At 41.3% G+C, this 18,393-nt stretch overlaps 1 protein-coding gene across 2 annotated transcripts in view; it reads left to right on the top strand.

Moving 5' to 3' along the window:
- Nucleotides 1-1,934: 1,934 nt before the first annotated feature.
- The window catches only part of GABRP (gamma-aminobutyric acid type A receptor subunit pi), a 59,291-nt gene continuing 42,832 nt past the window's right edge, over nucleotides 1,935-18,393 (top strand). The window contains exon 1 of one of the 2 annotated variants that reach the window (XM_073002935.2): nucleotides 1,935-2,029. The gene's annotated coding sequence lies outside the window, so the exon portion shown is untranslated. Of the gene's footprint in view, nucleotides 2,030-7,182; nucleotides 18,388-18,393 lie in introns of those variants that run through there. The other variant, XM_020793671.3, reaches the window with a different exon arrangement.

The following is an 18,393-nucleotide window of genomic DNA, read 5'->3' as shown; positions in this document are numbered from 1 at the left end:
ACATTAAATTTTTATGTGATGCTTTCCCATCATCTGTTCTGAGACAGGAGTAGCAATGTTTATTAATTATGATAGGTCAATGGAGCTTCCAGGCTCAGGGGCAATATACCTCAGAATACCACCTGTGGGAGGGTGACCAAGAAAGACAGTGGCCTACTTTTGGGCTTTGTGCAAGCATCCTGTTGGTTATTGTTTGAAAAAGGATCAGGATTTGGTGAACCTGAGCTGGTTGTTCTTGTGTCAGCACAGGAGAGTTTGAATCTCCATGTATTGAGATTCCAAATCCCATAGTGCTTGACAGTTGGCTGTGGAACCCACCAACATTTGAAGGTCACAGGTTTCCCAGTCTTGTACATTCAGCTTTCTCCAGAACAGATTTGTTTGGAATGAATGAGTAAAACTTACATTTTTTTCCCAAATATAACGAGCATTACTGTTTAAATACAGTTAGAACTGGATATGGATCAATGGATTGGTTCAAAATTGGGAAAGGAGTACGACAAGGCTGTATACTGTCACCCTGCTTATTTAACTTATATGCAGAATACATCATGCAGAAGGCTGGACTGGAGGAATCCCAAGCTGGAATTAAGATTGCCGGAAGAAATATCAACAACCTCCGATATGCAGATGATACCACTCTGATGGCGGAAAGTGAGGAGGAACTAAAGAACCTTGTAATGAGGGTGAAAGACGAGAGTGCAAAAAACGGTCTGAAACTCAACATCAAAAAAACTAAGATCATGGCCACTGGTCCCATCACCTCCTGGGAAATAGAAGGGGAAGATATGGAGGCAGTGACAGATTTTACTTTCTTGGGCTCCATGATCACTGCAGATGGAGACAGCAGCCCCGAAATTAAAAGATGCCTGCTTCTTGGGAGGAAAGCAATGACAAACCTTGACAGCATCTTAAAAAGCAGAGACATCACCTTGCCAACAAAAGTCCGAATACTCAAAGCTATGGTTTTTCCTGTAGTGTTGTATGGAAGTGAGAGCTGGACCATAAAGAAAGCTGACCGCCGAAGAATTGATGCCTTTGAATTGTGGTGCTGGAGGAGACTCCTGAGAGTTCCCTGGACTGGAAGGAGAACAAACCTATCAATTCTAAAGGAAATCAACCCCAAGTGCTCATTGGAAGGACAGATCCTGAAGCTGAGGCTCCAGTACTTTGGCCATCTCATGAGAAGAGAAGACTCCTTGGAAAAGACTTTGATGTTGGGAAAGTGTGAAGGCAAGAGGAGAAGGGGACGACCGAGGATGAGATGGTTGGACAGTGTCATCGAAGCAACCAACATGAATTTGACACAACTCCGGGAGGCGGTGGAAGATAGGAGGGCCTGGCGTGCTCTGGTCCATGGGGTCACGAAGAGTCGGACACGACTAAACGACTGAACAAACAAAACTGTTTAAATGGCATTTTCCTGAGTTGCTTTACCTTTCTATCCTGCATTTCAAAGATTCTATTCTATATGTGGTTTCAGCTGCTTGAGAAACAACAACTAAAATTGTTACATTTTGTCTCCCAGTGTTGTGGATGGCCCATTACTGGAGATTCTCAAGAAAAAATTGGAAAGCCATCTGTCCGGGATGGTAGGAGGTCTCCTGCCTTGGGCAGGGGGTTGGATTAGAACAATGGTTCTTAACCTTTGGTACTTGGATGTTTTTGAACTGCAACTCCCAGAAACCCCAGCCAGCACAGTTGGTGGTGAAGGCTTCTGGGAGTTGCAGTCCAAAACTCCTGAGTAACCCAAGGTTAAGAACCAGTGGATTAGAAGACCTCCAAGGTCCCTTCCAGCTGTATGACGATTCTATGATTCTATAAAATGTCAAGCAAACTGAAAGCCACGATAAATAACAGGTGTAGATGAGAAGGATCATTCTGGGCTGGGGTGACTGTTAATCTATCTAGCATTAACCAATCATTTCTTTTTGCCTCAAAGAGAGCCCTGCTTTTCTGCTCTCTCTTCCTCCCCAATCTTTTGTCTGTTGCTGTTTGCTGTTTGTTTGATGTTGATCCATTGATAACTGTAAGTAATGAAACATTTTTGTTCTTTTTCCTACAAATATCTGAGAGTCAGACAATGAGAGCTTAAGGGCCTGTTAATGAGAAAGCGGTGGACTATCTGGGGCACATGTTGCTATTCTCCTCTGTGAGTCTCTATACTTCTACTTCTATAGCAAAAAGGAGACTTTTACCAGAGATTCAAAACTCTTCAACACTAAGCCCCTGTGAGTAAATCTATCCAGCTAGTGGTCTGACCGTGTTACTGATAAAGAAACAACAGCTTTCTCCCTCCATTCCCTGTGCATTTGTGTTTGTGCAGCACAGAAATCCAGGCAGGGCATATCCCATGCCCCGTGAAGTGGGTTAATAATGTTTGGAGACTGTCCTAGGACTGCCATGAGAATTGCCGTCATGTCCTGAGCCACACTAGACAAGGAAACCTCAGCATGGGTATTGAGGTCTTCCAGGACTTAAAAGCATGGACAATCTCAGAACAAGATCCAGCAGATAACCTTCAGCAGCCGAGATTGGGAAACTGAAAATTTTTGTTCACACCTACAAGCCTGTGAGGTGGATCACCAGTGTTCTTTATTTAAAGATGAAAAATTGGATATCTTTTGCCCAAGGTGCCATACTATGTCCATGGCAGACATTGCTCATGAATGTTCAACAGAATTAAGTGCAAGTCTTTATTGCTACAATACATGATTCTTACTCTAAGGATGACTGTGATGTTCACCCCTCGTGGTCCCTGCTTGTCTCCCCAAACACAGAGCTCATGAAGGTAAACCAAAACCTCTCTTCACATGCTCCCACCAGTTGATCTCCTTATCAAGGTACTTAGAAAAGATGAAGGTCCATTCAGTACTGACTTTTTAATAGAACAGGTTTATTGATTATAGATGGTTTCTAGGATAATTCATAAGCATATTCTTTCAGTTTCACCAAGCATCAATATTAATCTTCTATATTAAATATCACAGGTTACTAATTGCTCCTCAGACTAATCACTCCTCAGATCTTCAAACTATCTCTCCCTCTCTCTCAGATTCCAAACCCTGACTCTTGTACACACTCTAACTTCTCCTCTCTGGCTCCGCCTTTTAACATCTCTTGAGGCCCCACCTCTCAACCACATTAGCATATAACTCATGAATCTTACATATCTTATTACATAACTTAGGGTGAATGCTACAATGATATTGACCAAAAGCCAGTTGTTGAAATAACCTCATACATAAGGCAAGCATGCAGTGGTCCCCCCACCCTGGCCACTGATTCATCTTTATGCATTTGGACCTGATTTCACAATCGCTGCGACAATGGGCATGTGTCAGAGAGTCTGCAAGGGGAAGAAAAAAAACGTATGTGATTGTCCTTACACATCTGGAGTCTTCATAGGATTCTAGCCATAGATTCGTAGTGCTTTAAGTCATTTGGGACGGTGCTTCTTAACTGTTGATATATTACCTTGGACACTCTAACAAAGAACCTGGGTTCTACCACAAGAGAAATAAAAAGTTAATGTTGTTTTGGAGAAGATTTATTTGTTAGCAAGCACTCTGTTCTTATTTTTTTACTGATGGGGAATTCGGAGAAATGCAGAGCTTTTTGAGCTGTAGAAAAAGATGCCCAAAGGTTATAGATGGGTTATCCATGGTAAGCAGGGTCATCAGAAGATGAAGTTGGGAGTAAATTCATAATTATTACAGTATTATGAATGCCATATCATTAACCTATCTAGAACTATTTCTACATCCTTCTGGTGGTACCTCCATTTAGAAAGCTGAGATTCAGAGCACAGTTTCTAATAGAGGAGGATTTTTTTTCTTTGTTTGAAAAGGACACATTCTATTTGTTCAGTCCTTTAAAGTGACTTATATACTACCTTGTGAGCAACAATGAGAATGAAAAACAGCACCTACATTTTCTAAACTGCCCCCCGCCAAAAGAACCCAACAGTGCAGGACAAGCTGTAGAGAAGAAAATGGTACCCTCAACAACAAGAAAGCAATAGTCCTTAAAAGGGAATCAAACACCGATAATCTTAAAAGGTTGCGAAATAATCTGAAAGGGGCTTTGGAAAGCTCTCTTTTTCCTTTTTGCCAAACCTCTCTTGCATCAGTGTTGGAGGGCAGGGGCCTCCATTCACTGGCAGAAAATTCTGGGTCCAGATGAAATTACAGTACCTGAGAACATGGCCCTGAGCAAATTCTCTTCAAAGGGCAACCTTCTCAGATCCCATTCTGAATTAGAGCTTATTCCCTTCCCACCCCTTCTGTTCTGCTCCCATGGGGCATATCTGTTCTGGTCTTAACTGCAGTGTCTTTTCCTACAAAGGGCAGAGTCCAGTTAGTTTGCCAAGGATATGGCTCATCAAACATTTAGAGCGACACCTCCCCCACTTATGGTCACTCCCCCACAAATCTGGTCCAGAAGTGTCCCCCTCAAACAGATTTTGATGGTACAAGGAGTGCAGGGGGAAGGGTTCTCCATCCCATCCTGCGGACTGAAGCTTTGTGTTGGCAGAGGGAAATAAATTGGATCTTGCTCAAATGTTTTACAGTAAATATTGCAAAAAGGTCAGTTTTTATATTGCTAGTTAAGCAAACATTTAAAAGAATTTAGCTTACAATGGTCTTTTTCCTGATCTTTGAAGTTATTATTTAGCTTTAGCCTTTTTATTAGGATCTCAGCTCAGTAAATAAGCTTGCTATTCTCCCTGTAATCAGGATTGCCTTTTCAGGTGGACTCATTATTCCATGCTGGCATCTACTATACGAGTATAGATATGTTTACTCCTGGAAATTCATCGGTGCTATGATCTCAGACACCATTTTAAGCCCATAATACATATTATTTATATTCTGCACCTACAATGTCATATTGCATTTCATCTCCCTTTTAAGTATAGGAACCTAAAAGAAAATACGGTACTCAAACTTGTTTTTCAGGAGATTTGGTATTTGACTAAATTCAGCTGCCAACAAGACACCAAAGGTCAACCCATGCAATCATTTCAGTCTTGCCTTTTATATAGATGACATCAGGTTGTCTCAGTGATGAGACAACTTACGTGATTTCCACCCACCTGCCCAGCAGACACCTGCAGATCAAAGTAAGACTTTAGAAAATGTTGCTCTTGGAACTACTGTCAGCTTCAAAAGCAGCATTTTCTGAACTCTGACTGAAATACACTTTGCTCAATCCTCTTTGGAGCATTTGTAGGAAGTTTGAGGAAACACCGTTCAATGCATGCATGGCTTGTGACTAGGTCCGAAAGGCAGTTTCCCTAAATTTGGGGTTGAGGTACCCCCACTTCAGTCTATGAGCAGCCTCTCCTTTGCAAGTCCCTCTTCCAATTGAAATACTTCCCATCAGCTCAGCTCATGATCAAATTAAACAGGGTATCATTCTGTCTATGTGCCCATTGTTTTCATATTATGAAAACAGAACTTTTGTCATGGGATGGTCACATCTCTTGAATTTAACAAAAGAAGATGTTACAGGATGTCAGGTACTGTATCATTCAATGTTGGTGTCTGGTCACCTTGAGCTGTTATTTAAACCACTCCAGTGTAGACATATCCAGAAAAATGGCATTGAATTTAGCTGCTAGAGTATGTCCCATAAATCTGTAGTGTTAGTTAAGGTATGAGGCTGACCTCTGTAAGTATATTCTAACAGAAGGGACAATTTGGCTTAAATTCAGGAATAAACATGTCTTAGCATCAGGAGGGATGTGAGAGAGGATCTCCTCAAGTTTCCTTCAACCTTTCTATGATAAATACAAACTTCCTTATTTTCTAAGAAAGGAGTGAGGATGTGATTCCTTTACAAAAGGGGATGGGCTCTTAAATAATTCATTTGTTCCAAAAACCTCTAGTTTGTGTATGTGGGGCATTGCTTATGTATCCAAGATTCAAAATGAGAAGAAATTGCCTTCCTTGTCAGAAGGACCAAGGGAGCCAAGCTTTACAGCCTGAATGTTGGTGACGCCAGCGTCAGCAGGCAGGAGGGGCTAACAAGATTCCCTCTTGTGTTCACTACCATTTATGAAGAGATAGCAAGTGAGGGAAAAATCCCAGAATCCTTTTTTCATTAGTTAATCACTTCTCACCCAAACACAAAGGAATGGCCAGGACTGTTTTTTCAGCAAGTGCACCTCTAATCATTCTAGGTTTCAAAGGGCTGAATCCACAAGTTAGCAGCGTTCCCTGTACTGAACCACTGTTTATCTTTAACCTCCCTCAGTAAACATAATAGTACTTACTTTGTGACATTACAGATGTGTATTCTTTTGAGGACAATAGGTAGAGACATTAGCCTTTATAATGGTTTGAGCGCTTCCTTGGACCTTTAATGTGCCCTTTTTATATTTATATTTATATTTATATTTATATTTATATTTATATTTATATTTATATTTATATTTATATTTACAGTCTGGTTTGGTAAATTGGCCAGATAAGGTAAAAGGTCAAGGTTCCCCTTGACAATTTTTGTCCAGTTATGTTCGACTCTAGGGGGCGGTGCTCATCCCCGTTTCTAAGCCATAGAGACAGCGTTTGTCCGAAGACAATCTTTCTGTAGTCACATGGCTTAGACACGGAACTGAAGTGGGCCCTATTTATCTACTTGCATTTGCATGCTTTCGAACCGCTAGGTTGGCGGGAGCTGGGACAAGCGATGGGAGCTCACTCCGTCACGTGGATTCGATCTTACCACTGCTTGGTCTTCTGACCCTGCAGCACCGACTTCTGCGGTTTAGCCTGCAGCGCCACCACATCCCTAGAAATTGGCCAGATAAATAAATCTAAACTTCAGCACTAACATTTGCAGAGATGTTCCAGCTGTGTTCCAGGAGAGGCACCTATGAGGGCACAGAATCCAGCACATTGTATTTGCGAAGGCTTTCACGGCCGGGATCTAACGGTTGTTGTGGGTTTTTCGGGCTTCTTGGCCGTGTTCTGAAGGTGGTTTTTCCTAACGTTTCGCCAGTCTCTGTGGCCGGCATCTTCAGAGGACAGCAGACTCTGCTGTCCTCTGAAGATGCCGGCCACAGAGACTGGCGAAACATTAGGAAGAACAACCTTCAGAACACGGCCAAGAAGCCCGAAAAACCCACAACAACCAATCCAGCACATTATTGGCATCTTTAAACCATGTCATGGGGAAGGACTATCTTGATGGCAACCAGGTTAGGAAGAGAGTAGCTTCCAAAAAAAGGCTGGCAAAGGTGCTGTGTGTCAGCGACAACTCTCAGAATCACTGGTCCTTGTGCTGGCTGAGGGACTGTGGGAACTGCTTCCCCAGACACTAACTTTTACAAGATGTAGTTATGAGCTGTGGATTTCCCGCTTGGGCAGAGGGTCAGGTTCAATCACCCTTGGCTTTCCTTCCAGCTCTAGGACTCTAAGTGATGGGATAAATTCCTCAGACAGCTTCAGAGTTGGGCTTCAAATATTGAACTTTTTGCCCTCAATTCAGAAAATACTGTAGCTTGGTTGCTTCCAAACCTTGTGCACAAATATGTTGGACTTCTTTGCACAATGGTGGTGATCATAAATACCATGGGGGATGGTCACTCTCCCAGCTTCAGTGAACTTTCAAACCTCTACCACTTGCTTACTCCAGTTCTCCCTCTTGAGATTTTTTTTTTTTGGCAGTACTAGGAAAATCACATTTTTTCTCCCCTGGCTTCTGATGTGCAACCTTAGCTACACACCAGGCATTCAAGGAGGGGATGAAGAGGCTTCTTTGTCTTTCCTGCAGCTAGAAGAACTAGGAAAGTTCTTTTTCTGACTTTGAACCTCTGGGGATGTAATGCTCACCATAAATCTGAGATGAGCATTACAATCTACCAAGGTTCATATTGGCAAGGTAAATTCAGTGCCTTTACTAATGGTATTATCCCCCCCCCCATCCATGGGGATGTCGCTGTTGCATCTCTTACTAAAACAGCTGACTCTACCAAGGGTGAGGTGGACACAAGCCAAAAGTCACTATAAGTTAACGCCTCCTAGTACTTGTAACTATGATAGTGATGTGGTGGTGTGGAATAGAAGGAACATACTCACTTTATATGTCACGTACACTGACCTGGCATGGACAGCAATGGCAAAATACTGCTGCAAGAAAAGTGGGACTTCAGGGTGTTATTTTCATGAATGAATATCTATCTAAGCAGCTTTTATGTATAACACAAACCAACATCAATTCCACAAGAGCTTGTTCCATTTAGTACAGGACAGTATGTGTCCTCCTGGAATGTATGCTACATGATACATTACTTTAAGGAATATTTGGAGCACTCTGTAATTAAAGTTTTGCAATGTCATTAGTAATGCTTTTGGGAGTCATTCACCCTTCCTGCACACACCCTTAGAAAGTTCTTAAAATCAAGAGAGACATGTTTTGAGAGAAAGGGTACACTTGATATGTCTGTTAATTTTGCTTCATCCTGTAAAGTAATGGGATCCTGCACTAACTTTAGTATTTATCATAAAGACCTTGCCTCTTTCTGTTTCAGACCACTGATACAGCCTCCTTCACACATAGGAACAAAGGTGATTCCTTTACCCACTGAATAAAGGGGACTTTGTTATGAGGAAGTTGCCCAAGGAGCTCTGTTTGTACTCTACAACCCACAAAACAATCTTTTAAAGTTCTTAGATTTCCCCATTCAATGTATTACACACAGCCAAGGCAAAACATAACAGTGAGAAATTATGTCATTGGTTTGTTTGATGGATTACTTTAATGCCCCAAAAGAACATACACACTGACCAGTCAACAAAATGCACCCACTAACAGAATGGAGATAAAAACAACTGAGCTCAGACATGCAAAAACATCGACACATGCAAGTATGATGGCCAAAGACCATTATAATTGCTTCTTTTGGTTGAATACCTGAATTACCTGTAATTACTCATAGAAGCTACATAGGCACTGTAGCAATCACCCTGCTTTGGCTGTTGGGAGGCGGAGCCAGAGAAACTAGAAGGGAGGGGCGAGTCAGAGTCTAGTAGTACAGAGACAGAGAAGAGAGATAGTTTGGGTTTGAGTCAGAGAGAGAGTGTGTTTAAGGAGTGATTAGTCAGAGTGTGACCTGTAATAATTGAGATAGAAGAGGTTAAAGTAAAATACTGAAGTTTTGTATAACTTTAAGAATGTGCTTAAGAGCTAGTCCTAAAGCAACGTGTAATCAATAAACCTCTTTCTGTTTAAAAGTTCAGTACTGAATGGACCTCAGTCTTTCATAGGAGATATAGTTTGAAAAAGAAATCAACTGGTGGCCATGTGTTAAAGGGTGTTGGGATATTCGTGTGAGCCCTGTGTTTGATGAAATAAGCAGGGGCCACGGGGTAAACGCCACAGGCACTACTGGAATTGGACACATAATCTAAAATCCTTGATTTAGAAAATGAAAGAATAGGAACATGGAAGAGCATAACCAATACAAAGTTGTTCTTAACTAGTAGAGCCAAATCACAGGACAATTATGATGTGAAGCAATGGGAAGGTAAACATAGTGTAGACATTGAGGAAATGTTTCCACCAATAGGCATGTGCAGAGACGGCTGGCCCGACTCCCAGAAGGGAAACTGGGTTGCTGTTTCTAAAGATGGCGGCAGCAGAGGACAAAGAGGATGCAGCAGGACCAGGAAAGGAGGGGACGAAGACAATGGGAGGGGGGCAGGTGGGTGTCAGATGGGGTGGAGGCATTCAGTTCCTCTCTCCAGGCATGAACCGGGGGGGGGGGGAAGAACCACCAACTGGGCAGCCATGAACCACAAACCACCCTGATATGTCATTTCTTCTCCTCACTACCATTCACACATGTTGAAAAACAATCCTGATAATTGCTTTGTATTTTGGGGAGAAGTGGTTAACTGATGAAGAAATGAATCAACTTCTGTGATCTTCCCTTGCATGGCATCACATTGTGAATGGTATTGAGCACAAGTCAGTATTCTATAGACTATCTTGACTGCTGATATTGGTGTTGTCAGTGTTCAGGCTGCTGGGTAAAACTTGACATCCTTTTTCCTGCTGACAATGTAGGCATGATATTGTGCAGCATTATCAGGACATTTCCTGGCATTTGAATCATGGATAGAGAAGCACAATATCCCACATTCATAAACTGGAATTTTTGGAAGAACTGAATAAAATATACACTGGTCTAAGAAAATGCTGAGAAGGGAGACAACACTATGTCTGAACAACTTTGGATGTGACCATTTCCACGGCAGACAAGAGTTCCTCCATGTCCTGTTTGCTTCTTTGGGCAATTTCCAAAATAAAGGTTTGTGTGTCTCTCATAGAGAGATAGTTTGTAAAATTCTAGGTACATTGTCAGTCCAGTTGGGAAGACACCTGCCAGTACTGATTAACTACTCCAGTTTTCTGCCTCATTACAACTGGCAACATGTAGCAACTAATGTAAATTTAATGTTGGAAAACCATCTGCATTTCAGCATGAACATTCTTTACCAATTTACAGATGAGCAGTTCGTTCGTTTAGTCGTTCAGTCATGTCCGACTCTCCGTGACCCCATGGACCAGAGCACCCCAGGCCCTCCTGTCTTCCATTGCCTCCCGGAGCTGTGTCAAATTCATTCTGGTAGCTTCAATGACACTGTCCAACCATCTCATCCTCTGTCGTCCCCTTCTCCTCTTGCCTTCACACTTTCCTAACATCAGGATCTTTTCCAAGGAGTCCTCTTCTCATGAGATGGCCAAAGTATTGGAGTCTCAGCTTCAGGATCTGTCTGCTTTTTAAGATGCTGTCAAGGTTTGTCATCGCTTTCCTCCCAAGAAGCAGGCGTCTTTTAATTTCGGGGCTCCTGTCACCATCTGCAGTGATCATGGAGCCCAAGAAAGTAAAATCTGTCACTGCCTCCATATCTTCCCCTTTTATTTGCCAGGAGGTGATGGGACCAGTGGCCATGATGTTAGGTTTTTTTTTTTTGATGTTGAGTTTTTTGCACTCTCCTCTTTCACCCTCATTACAAGGTTCTTTAATTCCGCCTCACTTTCTGCCATCAGAGTGGTATCATCTGCATATCGGAAGTTGTTGATATTTCTTCCGGCAATCTTAATTCCGGCTTGGGATTCCTCCAGTCCAGCCTTTCGCATGATATATTCTGCATATAAGTTAAATAAGCCGGGAGACAATACACAGATGAGCAGTACTGTATAGCAAAACTTTCAAGATCTTGTCATTCAGATCACCAAGAAATAAGTGGATTTTGGGGTGAGGGTTTCAGATAGCACCTGAAGCAAAGATCTTTCCTAATGATGATATTTAGCCTGCCAATGCAGCAGCAGAAGGAGCAAAGTCTTGCCCCCTGTTTAGGACAATAGTATAATTTAGTAGGTGCTTATTTCTTTGTGTGTCTGTATGGTGTGTGTTAAATACTGTATATCAATGTGTGTTTGTGTGTGTAAAATTTATTGAGAAATGCATTTTTGATGTTTGTTTCCAGCAAATAACATCGTCTATTTTCTGCCCTAATTGTCTTACCAGCTAAACTCTTATTTTACCACCCAAAACATTATAAGTCACATAACCAATGTTTAAACATTTTGGTCCAAAACCCAGATAACACTGATACTGAATTGCTTTCCTATCTGCTGAAAACAGGCCCTTGTTTTTACTCCTTACTGTGTCATTGGAAACATTTTAGGTTTTTAAAGACTACCTGTGAGGGCTAGCTTTGACACAGAGTACATTAGAGGCACATTGTAGTCAGAGGCATTTTCCTGCCAAAGACATCTTGTTGCCTGAGGCAAAGAGCAAGATGGCACACCCCCCCCTTTCATTCTACAGTACCTACAGATAAGGGCTGACTAAAATGAAACTGGACCTCATTTCAACACTGGCAGGAATCAGGAGCATATTTTGTTTGAAGGGCTTGCCTCATACTGCCTTTTAGTAAACATGATTTAGCAAGTAGGATTTTTTCAGTAGTCTCCCCCACCACCCCTGCAAAAAAATAAAATCTAAAAACAGAAGACTCGGAAACAGACCCTTGGTCCATCTTGCCCATGGTTCATGTAGCCCACTGTTGTCTGCTCTGGCTGGCAGCAGTTCTCCAAGGCTTAAGGTAGGTGTCTCTCGTAGTCCTACCTTGAGATTCCAGGTATTCTCCCATGAGATGCCTCACATACAATTACTAACTGGGGCTGACCTGCTTAGTTTCTGAAACTGGGTTTCTTTAGGTGATAAGGTAAGAAAATACATATCTGATTTTGGAGGAATCTCCAGGTGGCAACTTGGGGATAGAGTTTAGCCCTTGCCTCACCCTGTGATTGTCTAGTCTTACACAGTCAAAATTATAAGAACATTGACTGGTATTATATAACAGATACAAGTATTAACCAAAAATATAAGTATCTGTTAAATATTGGTACAGTATGTGTGCTGTTCCTCATATTGCCATTTTTTTTGTCGACATGTAGACATGTTCTAGATGGGCAGTGTATAAGTCTAATAAAATAAATAAAATAAAATAAAAATTTTGTCACTGTGATGGTGGTGTTATTTCTGAAATCTGCAACTGCTTATAGTACTGTGTGAAATTTCTTGATATTATTCCTAAAGCCACAATGACAACTGAGAGCACTGAAGTGTGTTTCATCTACAAGTGGGATATTTCAGTTGTGAGGTCTCTGTATTTTGTTAGTTTTTCCGATTCTTTATCTTCAACCGTGGCATCCCCTGGAATTGCAATGTCAATGATCCGGACATTTCTTCGTTCTACTACTAGTAGTACTACCACTACTACCACTACCACTGCAACTGCAACTATTGCTGCTGCTGGTGGTGCTATATAAAGGGCACACAGGTGGCAACCAATGATACTAAGCCGGTGTCAGAGATTTCCTGGTCTTAAGGCTGAAGCCCTCTCTCCTGTCATTAGCCAGATCTTTCTGGTGCTTCATTTCTCTTCACAAGGATAGGTTTACCCAAGAAGAAGGGTGGTGGTGGGAGAAAAAGGGAGTTTTTTCATAGCTCAGTAAGGAAAAAAAGTGTAGTGTAGCAGCAAACAGGAGATGGCAATTTGACTCCTGTCCTAGAGCCTCGCATGAATGCTTTATCATTCAGTCTCTGTATTCTGACTCTTACACCTGAAGAAGTGGGCATGTTTCTGTGACAGCTTACATTAAAATATAGCAGTTCACCTTTAAGGGCCATCATGTTATTGTTATCCTCCTTTCCTTTTGTTTTGTGTTTCTTGCCTGCCCAGACTAACATGGCTACAACTTCAACCTTGAGCCAGCTATCTGAATCTGCTGGGATCAAACTCAGGTCTTGAGCAGAGGCATGGCTGCAGTACTGCACTTTAACCACTGCCCCAAGGGGCTTACTAAAATATATGGGCCTCTGTATCTTTTCTATGACGACAAGAAAAGAAAAGTGTGGTGAGAGTGGTATTAAGCACATAAAAAACTGACAGGGAAGATGGGAGGAACTTAAGTAGTAGTTGTTTCCCCAAATATTTCAGGCTGCAGAAGGTCCTGTTCTTTAACAAGCAAAACAAAACAGGGAATGGGGAGAGAATCACATAATTAAACAATAAGTGCCAATTTCTAATTTCTTAGAATGTTATGACCATAGATTTTTAATGCAATGTGACACATTTTGGCATAAAAGCCAGGTTCGGTCATTATTACATACAGTATTAGATAGACTATACTACGCTGTATAATTTGGTATTTTGATTATATTTATGAAAAATTAGAAATCATACTCAGTATCTTAGGCTTTCAAGATCTCTTTCAAAATTTTTGAGAAGCTAAGAATACTCCTTATCTTACCCTGAAGTTCAGCTGCAGTCATCTCCCTCAACTTGAGTTTGCACTGGGATGGACTAAATATGCTTACGAGAGCAAAGAATAAGACTCAAACAATAGATGTTTTTTTGTTTTTGTTTTTTGCGAGAGACTGAGTTTCACAACACCTTGTAGCCAAAAGTGTGGGAGTAGCTCCTGTTCTAGGATGAATGTGTTCCTCTGGGACAAGCTGTAGTTATATAGAAAATTAACAGTGTGCCACTACTGAGTAGATCTCCATGTTCTGAGCTAGCAATTTTGTTCTATTTTTGGAAATACTAGCATGGTGGTGGTAGTGGTCAGAACAGTGGCATATTATAATATTGTCAATATTTTTGTGCTTAGAATTTAGACCTCTCCCTTCTCCCCAACGTTGGCAACAGGGAACTAACTCCCCATCAATAAAGAACCTTGGCTGATCTCTGACCCTTTTTCAAACTCTTCCTCCCAAACTGATGAGATACAAAATTACTTCTTATTACTGATAATAGTATCTACTTATTGACTGCTATTTATAAAAACGGTAAGTTTTGAAGTAATTCATTTTTAAGATGACTTCATTTGTCATAATAACTAAGCTTTTGCTTTCGCCTTATTCTAAATTATTTCCTATAATCTGCCTATTTATTTCAGACAACACTAGAAACGGGACAATTAGTAGACAAGGGTTAACAGTTTAATTAATTAAGAGTTAGTGACCCTTAAAATCTCTTCCAGTTAGGGTTACAGTAGAGGGGGCAAATTTTCAACAGTTAATGCTCACAGTAATGAACGATAACGCCCTGCCAGGAAAAAAAGGTAGAAAACTCACAGTCGTTATTTCACTCCTCTCTTGTCCATCCATGTTTTGAGCTTTCGAGAGCACGGAATGGCTACATAGATTTTTGAAAAACCCATTTCTATCTGTCACACCAAAACCCTTCCCTTGCTTTTCCTCCCTCCCCCTTTACAATCTCATCTACTCATCCTTTAAGTATCACTGACTTCCAAAGAGATCCCAACAATTGTCTCAAGGATTCAAAATTCAGGTCCCTAGGACAGGGAACTGAGGAGTCTCATTGTGATGTCTCGTGTAGAACACAAGACAGCCACCATCTTGATGCAGAAATGCCCATTATTCCCTACCAAGCAATCCTTATTATCTGTTGGTTTCAAATCTTTTACCTGTGCACTATAAAGCTACTTAAATAACAAAACTTATAAGGTTTGTACTCATCAATGTACAGTTCTGCACTCTACACATATACCAAAGCACCACCTTCAATGTCCAGTGAAACTTACTGTTGAAAAAGCTGCCTGTAGGAATTCAATTGCTTAACAGTACAAACTGATGCAGATACAGATATATCTGTATCAGTAGTATACAGTATCTGAGCTGCTTGTGAATTCTCCCATTAAATTGATGACAGGCACTAGTCACCTTTTCATATGCAATAGCTGCTGCCTCTTTAGAAATAAATCCCACAAGCCAGAATCCTGCTGGTTAACTATGCCAGCACTGGTGCAACGGTATAAATTCCTCACAGGAGGAAATTGATGCTAGTTAGTGATTCCAGCTTACACCATTGACATGGAATCCAGGCGGCAATTTGTTAGCTAGAGGCAATTCACCCCCTATAATGTATTCCATTGCATTTATGCCAGGGTAATTAACTAATAGGTAACTGACTGGAGGGTCATTAACTAATAGGATGTTGAAGGTCACTAACTTCTGGCCTGTGGGATTTATTACTGAGGGAGACAGCAGAAGCTGCAGTATATGAAAAGATGGCTGGTGCATGACATCAACTCCAAAGGGGAATCCAGAAGCAGTTGGGGTATACCTCTTGAAGATCTCCTGTCCCTAAGCTTTCAATCCACACAGCCTTATTCAGTGACACATCTTGAGTCCCTATTTTCCCTCACTTGAAGACCTCCTATGCATGTTGAAGACAGGGCCAGGACTCAAGGCCATGTGACTTCTTCCTTCTCTTTCCCAATTCTTTGGAAGATGATCTATTCAGGAGGAACAGAATCGGCCTGCAACCTTTCCCCCCCTCATCATCTGCTACCTTCAGCAGAGAGATGAGGTGTGATGGGGAACCAATGGAGAGTAGACCAGGGGGAACTTTGCAGCCATCCATGCTGGTTGTCAGGCCTTTCTTCAATGCTGTAGAGTAATCCAGGCAAATAAAAATTTAAGTTCCAACTTAAATGTACAAAGCACTTTAGTTTTCCCAATTATTTCTAACAGTTTCAGTTTAGGTAACATTTAAACTGGGTTACCCCCTTTGTGTTAAGAAAAATTAACTCATTTGTCTGTCAGCTTATTTATAAATATCTGTTGTTGTTGATCTCTGCCCCACATCAGGAAACATGGTTTTACTTCTTAAAAACACAGCTACGTACTAGCAAACTTCCATGCGACCCAAGCCGAGAGAAAGAGAATGTTAGGGTTAGAAGCCAAGGGCATCATTGCATGAAATACTCTTTCCATATTTAGAAACAGTGCTCCTAAGAGGAAAAAGTTGTTTGTTTATTCTCTCACACATTTCCTTTATGTGCTTTTGACAAATTCATATTTTTTGCTTTGTTTTGTTTTTAGTAGGTCAGCTGGAAAATAGCATGACTTTATGTGTCTGTTGTCTCTGGCTTCCAGCTCTGAATTAATGGCGTGCCTGGAGAGATGACATTGAAAAAGGAGAAAATACTCATTTGCTGACATACATGACCTGACCCTTAAGATGGTCATGCTCATTCATATCTGTTGAGTGTGAGAAAGCTAGTTTTTGGACTACAACTCCCAGAATCGTGTAGCTAAAATGGCTTGAGCAATTAAATTTTCTGAGCGATTGCTTTAATACTGTATACTCCAAACGGCATCAAGGCTGTTGTGTTGCATTGGTAGCAATAAAGCTGTGGCACAACACAATGTGTTGGGGAATGGAGGGCATGAGATGAGATGTATTATTCAGCTTACAGGCTGCAAACCATAATTACTAAATTAATGTCAATCTTGGCAAGAGATGTGATTATATAATCTTGATGGAAAGTATATTGGAGGGTATTTGTCTTGCTTTGACATTCTAGACGGCAATCCATGGGAACTGCAAATATTTTCTTTTTAGGAAAGTTTCGGCCTCAATGCAATGTGGCTGTCTTGGTAATAGAGTTGGAATTTTCTCACACACCCCAGGCCTGTCTGAATCTGAAGGCATGTTCCAGAGGGAGTTCCTGCCCTCCATAGCATGTTTTTCAGGCTTTTAAAGTGTGTGAGAGAGGGGGAACTACAAGAGGAGATGCCTCCCCCTCACATGCACTCACAGCATCTGCTTCATTGTGTGCACAAGTAATATTGTATGCTGCCCATTTGTTTTATTTGCAATTGGTATTTTCTCCTCACTGCCCTCCTCTACAATACAATCTCTTCTCTACAGTACAATCCTATGTAAGTTTCAGTAAGAGATGTATCTTTCATAGTCCTTACTGCCCCCATGAAAATGTGCATAGTGTTGCAGCATGTAGAAAAGGATTAATGTTATGATACAATTCTGGAATACAGAAGCCATTTTTTTCCGTATCAATAGTCCCTGTCAGCTTCATCCCACACAGCCAATGATAAGGAGTTGTGAGAAACATGGTGTAGTAATATGGAGGACCAAAGGGTCCCCTTTTCCCATGTAGATTTTGATGATTTAGTGTTCTCAAAACAAGAAATTGTGACACTCATTTGTTTGGCTTACTAAAAGTAATTAATTGTATAGCAAAATTGCCCAGAGGGGAGGCCTATGATGATTAAAGAGAAGGCATCAATATTTACGTGGCTCAAAAGCCAGCAATTGCACATTTCTTCCTCAAATTATTTCTATTATAATCCTCTGTATGGCCACTCAGAACTAGACAACCTCCTTCCATGTAAGTGAGTATGAAACTGCAGTTTTACCCCTAGGTGGTCAATGTACTTGTGATGTGTTGATTAATCAGGTGGGGTTGTGTGTGGTGGAATGATTGAAGCTTCACAGACACAGCTTGAAGACTTCCTACTGGGCCATGAACCTCACTAGGCAGTGTGGTGTGCTTCACAGGGTTGTTGTAAGAATAAAGAAGAAGAGAGGAGAGTCAGTCATGCTGTTGTGAGCTCTTTGGATATGGGATAGAAATGCCAGTAATGGTTAAATGAAGAAACTCTTTAATTAGCGCTGCACTAGTCCTTCTTGTACAAGGAAATAAGAATGGAACACAGCATAGGAACTGATCCTTGTAATGAATGTTCTCACATTCTTAACAAACTACAACAGACAATAATGTTAAAAGGGCACTTTTTCATGTCTCAAAATGGGATTTAAATCTTCATGAGTGCAGCCGGCACAGACTGTGATGATCTAAACTGAGAAAGATTGTCTCATTTGGAACACAAATGATGGCTTGAGCTGGGGAAAAATGCAGTGGGGAGGGGCCATGCAAATTGTGTCGCAGGTAGAGGAACACCGGCGCTGCTTTGCCTACAGCTTTGTCTCCCTGTCAGGAAAGGGGATTTCTACCTGCTGAGGCCAGGTGAGA

This window comes from Pogona vitticeps, chromosome 1 (genome assembly GCF_051106095.1).
Source record: "Pogona vitticeps strain Pit_001003342236 chromosome 1, PviZW2.1, whole genome shotgun sequence".
NCBI lineage: Eukaryota > Metazoa > Chordata > Lepidosauria > Squamata > Agamidae > Pogona > Pogona vitticeps.
This window is presented reverse-complemented; position numbering and strand designations above follow the sequence as displayed.